The sequence below is a fragment of the Ochotona curzoniae genome, unplaced genomic scaffold (genome assembly GCF_017591425.1).
Source record: "Ochotona curzoniae isolate NIBS_2020 unplaced genomic scaffold, NIBS_Ocur_1.0 scaffold_1852, whole genome shotgun sequence".
NCBI lineage: Eukaryota > Metazoa > Chordata > Mammalia > Lagomorpha > Ochotonidae > Ochotona > Ochotona curzoniae.
Genome location: NW_024467087.1, coordinates 54,464,558 through 54,472,780, shown reverse-complemented (window position 1 = coordinate 54,472,780; position 8,223 = coordinate 54,464,558). Strand labels below are relative to the sequence as shown.

Genomic DNA, 8,223 nt, shown 5'->3' with positions numbered 1-8,223 from the left:
ACATCCCTGAACAAAACCACATTACCGTAATTGATCCTTCAATGACAGAAGATGTTATATACCAAAAATGACAAGAATTTCCAGGGAAAGTATTGCATTGAGAGAAAAAGAACCACGTGGGATGAAGAATGCTGATGGAATCTTTGGGACAGTGCAGGATTCTAGGAGATGTGAGAATGCCATAAGGGAGAAAGCATCTTCAAAATTTCCCAAATCCAGAGGGAATTCCAACTCTCCAGCTACAAGGAATTCAGAGATCACTAGTCAGATGTAATTCAGCCAAGTCTACTCCAAGACATACTTGATGAAGCTAAGGAGGGCTAAGGCTAAGGAGAGAATCCTGAAAGCTCCAAGAGAAAAGAAACAAGTCACACGTGAAGGGGAGGGAATCCAATTTGCCTGACTCCAGACCTCCCTGCAACAATCTTGCAGGACTGAAGGCATGGGCTGAGACTTTCATGGTGAAGGAGAAACAAAAATGCCAGCTGAGAGAACAGTGCGCAGCAAAACTCTTCTTGAGATGCAAGGGACAAAGGTCTTCCCAAAGTAAAGCAAAGAGCATTTACAACCACCACATCAGTCATCTGCACAATGTTAAAGGGGGTTCTTGAAACGGAAAGAGAGACTAATGAGTAGGAATAGCATGAAGTAGAAGAAGCAGGGTAAGAGTAACTATACGGACAAAGCCAGGAGGTTCTAATATCATACCATGACGTGCCAATCATTCTTGTTATGAAGACGGAAAAACAAAACAAAACTAACAGCTACAAAAATGATGAGAGATAGGCAATAAAGAGGTAAAATGGGACCGTACAAATTCAAAACGTCAAGACAAATGGAGTGTCAGTGTGGACTCTTTGTTTTTCTACCTTAATAATCCATGTTAGACTGCTATCTTTTCCAAATAGCTTGTTACCATCGAAGGCAGTATTTGTAAAATTTGAGCAAAAATTCTAATCAAATTACTGAAAATAAGAAGTAGTCAAAGCAAATTGCTATAGAAAATCATCAATCTCATTAAAATACCATTAGTTTGAACTTAGCAGTACTTGGTTTATCGGAAGGTTATATATGTTAATAAAGCATCATGTCAGTGAGTGGGAGTAGCAACCACAAATGCACCCAATATTGGAGCACCAAAATACAGTCATGAGTTTAAAATACCACGTTCAGAAAGGAACAGCTCATCCAGACAGAAAATCAACAAACAGCAAAGTTAAATTGCACTTAGATCAATTGAACCTAACACACATCTCTAGAACAACTGAACCTAACACACATCTCTAGAACATTCTGTCCAACAGCTGTGATGTACAGTGTTCCCAACAACATACGGGACGTTGTCCAGGATTGACCAAATGGTAGGTCAACAAAGAAACATCAACAACTTTGAAGAAATAGAAACAATCAAATCACAAGGTACTAAAGCATCAGTAACAGTGAAAACCTCCTAAGTACATGGAAATGAACAGCTTACTCTTGGGGAACGGCTGACGCCTTACTGTCTGTAGTAGGGAAGGATTCCTACGCCTCAGTGCCCGATGTTGAAGCTAAAGTGTGTGACTACATACATTTAACACTGACAGCAAATGCATGAAAAAGGGCAGGGAGTACACACAAGAAAACTGTTTTGTGAGTTTTTATAGCTTTTTAGTTCAATTATTGGTCAGATACAAATATGCCACATTTAGCGTATAAGAAGAAAAGCAGAATTAGGAAAAACAATCCTCAAATTCAAAAGGAAACATAAGTGACTGACTAGCCAAAGATATTCATCAAAGAATGCAATGAGACCCTTATCTGGTACTGTGTAGCACAATCCACTCAAAATAGATTAAAGACTTAAATGTGATATCTGAAAATTTGAAGCTTCTCTACGAATACACAAGGAGATACTTCAGTACACTGAAATGGACAAGGGGTATTTGACTCAGACCCTCCAAGCCAAGCAAGAAAAGCAAAACAGACAATTGGGATTTGGTCAAACTAAAGTGCTTCTCCACAACAAAGAAACGGTCTACAGGGTAAAGAACATTTACAGAGTGGGCAAAAGGAGCTGTGACTTTCCTGTTTCTTCTACCCTCTAAGGAGTTTTCCTCTGTTCAGAGCATTCTGAATAGTATGTAAGGAAACCGTGGATCCTATTTAATACGTTTTGAGTTGGCAATCTGTCTCTTGAGATACAGCAGTGCAAGAGTTGGATGGATGCATAGTCAACTGCTCCTGTTTGGGCTCTGCTGACACTGGCTTGCCCAAAGTGGGGCAAAAATGCTATTTGCACTGTAGCATTGCCTCTGAATGGGGGCGGAAGTTCAGTTCCTCACTGGCTGTAAGGGGTGAGGGGAGGACTGAGTGGCACCTCTGTTCCTGAGTGGTAGCAGCAAAAACTCAGGTGGCAGCTGGATTTGATGACATCAAGGGGAGAAAGTGAGTGTGCCAAGTACCATCGCCTCGCACCGCCTACCATCAGCCCATTTGATGCCAAGAGGGTGTGGAGGCTAAGCTCCCTGTTGCTGGCATAATGGGAGAAAGTCACGTTCTGCCTTGCCTTGGTTCAGCCTGGGAGTAGCCTGCTCCTCACTCAAGTCTCACTGACATAAGAGTAAGGAGGAAAGCGAAGCACAGACTAGCTTCCATCACTCCACCTTATTCTGTCTATTGCTGTGTGATGAGGAGGAGGCTCAGCTTGCTAATGTTCTCCTTGCACAAGAATTAGAAAGCTGCTTGCTTCTGACAAAGATGTCTAGAAAATTGTCAGCTCCCTGATTGCCACACTTAGCAGTGGGCACGGGAATGAAAGAAGAGTATCAGGCAGGGGGCTGGAAGGTTAACTCCTTGCTAGGCCCTGCCAAAACCCTAGGTGGGGAAATTAAAGAGTTTTCCTTGCTTTAGGGGGTAGATTCGGTGGCTGGCTTGCTGCTTAACTGTTAAAACGTCAGGAGCTGAGAAAGAACAGGATGTGTACGGTTTTTCCATTCAAGTTTAGCTGAAGTAAGGGGGCTGGCTGTTGCTTAAAAGATTTTCTGTTGAACATGGCCACCCTTTTCTTGAATATTTTGCTGGGGGGAATAGGCTTTTGTTTTTAGTGTGTTTCCCTGTCCAGGGCTGTTGGCAGTTGAGTCGAAGCCTTCCCTAGGACCCTTTCTTTAGGTCTGTGGGAAATGATAGGAAACTCATCAGTTCCACCACTATGTTGTCAGTTTTCTTCTGTTCACTCTTCAGAGGCTTCCTGCACACTTGCTTGATGTCCGAGGCATCCCGATTCCAAGAGGGATGATCTTGGAGGAAAGGATCTATTTCATCTTGGTAGGAATGCATTCTGTAGATTTGTATCATCCTAAAATGTTGAAAATCCCTAATAGGGATTTTAAATATCTCCACATTCCACCAATAATGGTCTTAATGTTCACAGCCTCATCATCTATCCTCTAGACCTTTGCTGATGAATAAACGCTGTGAGGGCATTTATCCAATAATATATAGGAACATCCAAAACATCTGATGAAGAACTTAGTGTTAGAGATGGAGGTTAGATATCCTGTATTAGCACTCCTAGGATTCTTTGATGGCTTGCACTCTACAGGCCAATCATATCCCACTTTTGTATATTAGGACTCTCTCAAAACAAAGTTTTGTATTTTATCATTCTAGCTGTTCCAAAGAGGAAGAGCTCATGACCAGTGAAGGTGAGCTGGTTTGGAAGGGCAACATAAGCTGAGAGTGCAGTGTGAAAAATACACAAGGCCTGCTTGCTGGTGGTAGAACAGATTTGTTTTGGGGCGCAGCTTTTATGTATGTCTTCCTGTCCCGTCCAGCAGGACAGTCAACCAGGGTCGCAACCAACCTAGGAGAGAATGAAGGGACAAGAGACACGAAGAATGGAGAACAAGACAGTATGTCTGATCAAGCTGTCAGTTTATTGATTTCAACTGAGGGTCTTTATATTCTTCAGTAACTAAGGCTCAGGGAGGGAAGGAAAAACTGGGACGCAAGCCACGGTCTCAAGACCGATTGTTCTTGAGCAGCCACCATATCAACAATAGTAACCAGCATATCGACAATAGTGTAGGTAACCAGGAACAGGATGTCGGCAGGTACAGCATAAATCACATTCTGAAACAGTTGCTACAAACAATTGAAGCTAAGCGTGTGATTAGTTTGATAACCTCTTTCCCAAGCATCCAGCCAACCGGGGGTTTTCCACTGGCCCATAGTTCTATATTCAAAATGGCTTCAGTGTGGCTATAGGACACAGCTCCTGACATGTTCCCAAATGATGAAAGATCTTTTGAATGCTTGTTAAACACACTGATTAGCAAATCTCTGTATTAGAAATTTTGATTCAATACATCAGAGTGGGATATAGGAACTTGGGTTTTTTATTACGTGCTTTTAGTTTTGCTACTTTTGATATTTAATTAGGGTGTGAAGGGTCAGGGGCTTTAGGAAAGTGGGTGAGTCCATGGTTTTGACATTCTCTCTTTTTCCTTCCTGTATGTAGGGCAAGGCAAGAGATAAGGGAACTTGTGGTTTTAAAAGCTATTTAAGGGAATTCCCAAGTTCATACAGAAATTTGGGAAAGAGAATGGCATATGCCTTTGGAATGGTGAAATCATGTAGAGTTTAAAATAACAAGGGAAGGAGCTTCCAATGCTGTCACTGAAAATGAGATTTCAGATTTCTCTTTGGGCTCCCTTCTGGTCTCTACACTAGAATTTCTGCCGATATCATAAATGTGGATAGCATTGGTTAATAGCTGTTGTGTCGCTTAAACTGGAAGAACAGACATGATTACTAGGATTCTGCAAAAACATGTAGTTCCAGGATGGAGACCTGGATGGAGACCTGTCTCTTCATAGCTCAGACAAGGGCCTGTGTAAATCAAATGCATTGATTCTTCAATTTGTCTCCGTTCTAAACAGAAGCCAGTGGGCATTTGGGAAGTGAGTCAGTACATTGCAGTTCTCTTTCCCTTTCCACTGTAAGAAAAGGAGAAATTGTCCTCTATTTTTTTAAAGATTTATTTATTTGTTGGAAAGTCAGATATACAGAGAGGAGGAGAGACAGAGAGGAAAATCTTCCATCCGATGATTCACTCCTCAAGTGAGCACGCAACGGCCGATGCTATGCCGATCCAGAGCCAGGATCCAGGAACTTCTTCCGGGTCTCCCACACGGGTGCAAAGTCCCAAGGCTTTGGGCCGTCCTCGACTGCTTTCCCAGGCCACAAGAAGGGAGCTGGATGGGAAGTGGAGCTGCCAGGATTAGAACTGTTGACCATATGGGATCCCGGGCGTTCAAAGCGAGGACTTTTAGCCACTAGGGTACGCCACTGGGCCCCAATTGTCCTCTATTTTAGATTAGAAAAGATTTGTTTGTTTATTTATTTATTTATTTAGTTTTATTGGAAACTCAGATATACAGAGAGGCAGAGAGACAGAAAGAAGGGTCTGTGATCTGCTGGATCAAGCAGCAAGCAGGTAGGTGGAAGGAAAGCAGGGCTGTCTGGGACAGGAACCTTTTTCCATAAAGGATCCTGTGGCTTGCAAGGTGAGGATTTAGCCACTTGGCTACTGTGCCAGGCCCTCTATTTTATATCTTTAACGTCATTCCAAGAGAATGTTCTTTTTTTCATTAGGGTTGGCTAACTCCTCCTGTGTAGTGTCTCATTTGGCCTTGGGAAACGAGATTTGAATATCCTCTCATTCTACTGAAATGGTTGCTGACTAAATTGCTCAAAACTATTTTGAAGTGACATCCAGTTTAACTGAAGGCCAGGCATTGAAGCTCCCTTGTGATTGAGGTATCTGGTTTTTCCTGGGGGTGGGGATCATATGAAGGTTCAAGCGTAATGGTGAGAAGTAGTTGGTGAAGAGCAGCAGGAGCAAAGAGGTGAACAGGGATCAAGGCAGAGGTAATTCAGGAGCAAGTGGGGTCAAAAGACAGTAGAAATGACATTACTAGAGGTAAAAAGGTCAGAGTGTTTCCGGATTTTTCCCCCTGGTTTCTTCTTATCAATGAAGGAAATTCAACCACTACTGTATTAGTTGTCCAATTTTGATTTTATTCTAAGGTGCCATAAAAATGCAGAAGTCTTGGACTTTTTCCATGAAATTTGAAGGAGCCTCTCCAGTTCACAATTGTCTGTGGGGTGGCCAGCATTGATGTGAGTCCCAGCTCTTCTGTTTTTAAATCCAGCTGCTTGCCAACATGCAGCAGATCAGCCCAAGTGCTTAAGTCACTGCAACCCACCTGGGCAAGTTGGGTGGAGTTTCTGGACCCTGGTTTTGTTCTGATCCAGAACTGGCTTTTGCAGCCATCTGTGGAATGAATCCGTGGATGAAAGATCTCTTTCTGTCCTTTACAACAAATATATCTTTTGAAAAAGATGATCTGTTGTGAAATCATGCCATTTACATGGGAGTTGATCAAGCTAGGAAGAGCTAGCTAAACCATTTATTCCAAAGGGATCTGGATAAGTCAGGGGTTTCTTGGGATAAAAGGGATCCAAGATAGAAGACGGGAGAAGGGATTTGTGTAACTCTCAACCTGGGGCAGACATTCCCAAAAGTCAAAGGAAAACCAGAAGCAGAGATTTACCCAAAACAGGAAAGATGAACTACCAAAACATTCTGCTAGGTCCTTGTCTGTTCCTCAGCAGTGTCAACTCTTCTACTCTATGTGGTCTGGGGCCTTTTTCTTCCGTTTCAAGGATTTATTTATTTATTTGAAAGGCAGAATTACAGAGAGAAGGAGAGGGAGAGGGGGAGGGAAAGAGATCTTCCATTCATTGGTTCAATCCCCAAGTGATCACAACAGCCAGAGCAGAGCTGATCTGAAGCCAGGAGCCAGGAACTTCTTCTGGGTCTGCCACGCAGGTGTGCAGGGTCCCAAGGCTTTTGTTCCTCTTCTACTGCTTTTCCAGACCACAAGCAGGGAGCTGGATGGGAAGTGGAGCAGCCGAGGCACGAAGTGGCTTCCGTTGTATTGGATACTAGCACTTGGAGGTGGAGGTGCTGGCACTGACTTTTAATTTCATTAAAAAAAATTGTTATTGGTATATGAATGTGCTGCTCAGAGTCATCCATCAGGATGAAACTTGCGAGATTTTTTATGAAATTGAGTCATGAAACTGTAGCCACTGAAGTGAAGAATGGAACACAGGTCATTGGAACTCACACATGTATAGACGTCAGCGTGAATACATACCCTAAAGCTATAAAAATGACCTTGAAGAAGAGAGAACCCATGCAGCTGGAAACACTGGGTATCCAAAGGAATAACAGATATTTTAGTCTTCCGGACAGCTTACTCTGGACACACTACTTGTGGGCATTGAGCCCAAGGTGAAAGCTAAGAAGAGGGAAGTTGTTGCAAGAAGAGGCTGAGGTAGGGGAAGAGGACGTGGCTGCAGCAGAGGAAGAGGGCGTTCTTGGTAATAATGTGTGTCAAGATTACTGTTTCAGAGTGATGAATGATTGCACATATTTCTTGTGCACGTTTGTTAATGTCACTTTTTAATCTATGTAAGTGCTGAAAACAAAAGGAGAAAGTGCTGTTTATCTTGTGTCCTCCAGAAATTATTTTGTTTTTTTAAAAATCAGTTCTAGGGCCCGGCGCGGTGGCGCAAGTGGTTAAGTCCTCGCCTTGCACTCCCGGGATCCCATGTGAGCGCCGGTTCTAATCCCGGCAGCCCCACTTCCCATCCAGCTCCCTGCCTGTGGCCTGGGAAAGCAGTCGAGGACGGCCCAAAGCTTTGGGACCCTGCACCCGCGTGGGAGACCCGGAAGAGGCTCCTGGCTTCGGATCGGCATAGTATCGGCCCGTTGCGCTCACTTGGGGAGTGAATCATCGGACGGAAGATCTTCCTCTCTGTCTCTCCTCTCTGTATATCTGCCTTTCCAATGAAAAAATAATAAAAATAAATCTTTAAAAATCAGTTCGAATAATATTTTGGAGGAGTGTTCAGGTTTACTGTGTATAAAATCACATTATTGGTCACAGCATGATAGTGTAGCAGCTAAAGCCCTCGCCTTGCATATGTTGGGATCCCATATGGGCGCTGGTTCTAATGCTGAAGGCCCCACTTTCCATCCAACTCCCTGTTTGTGGCCTGGGAAAACAGTCGAGGATGGCCCAAAGCCTTGGACCCTGCACCCGCGTGTGGGACCTGGAGGAAGTTTCTGGCTCCTGGCTTCAGATTGGGGAAGCTTCGGCCATTGCG

General features: G+C 43.5%; 1 pseudogene; it reads left to right on the top strand.

The window, feature by feature from the left end:
* Positions 1 to 7,091: 7,091 nt before the first annotated feature.
* On the top strand, positions 7,092 to 7,438 carry LOC121169144 (annotated as a pseudogene).
* The last annotated feature ends 785 nt before the right edge of the window (positions 7,439 to 8,223 follow it).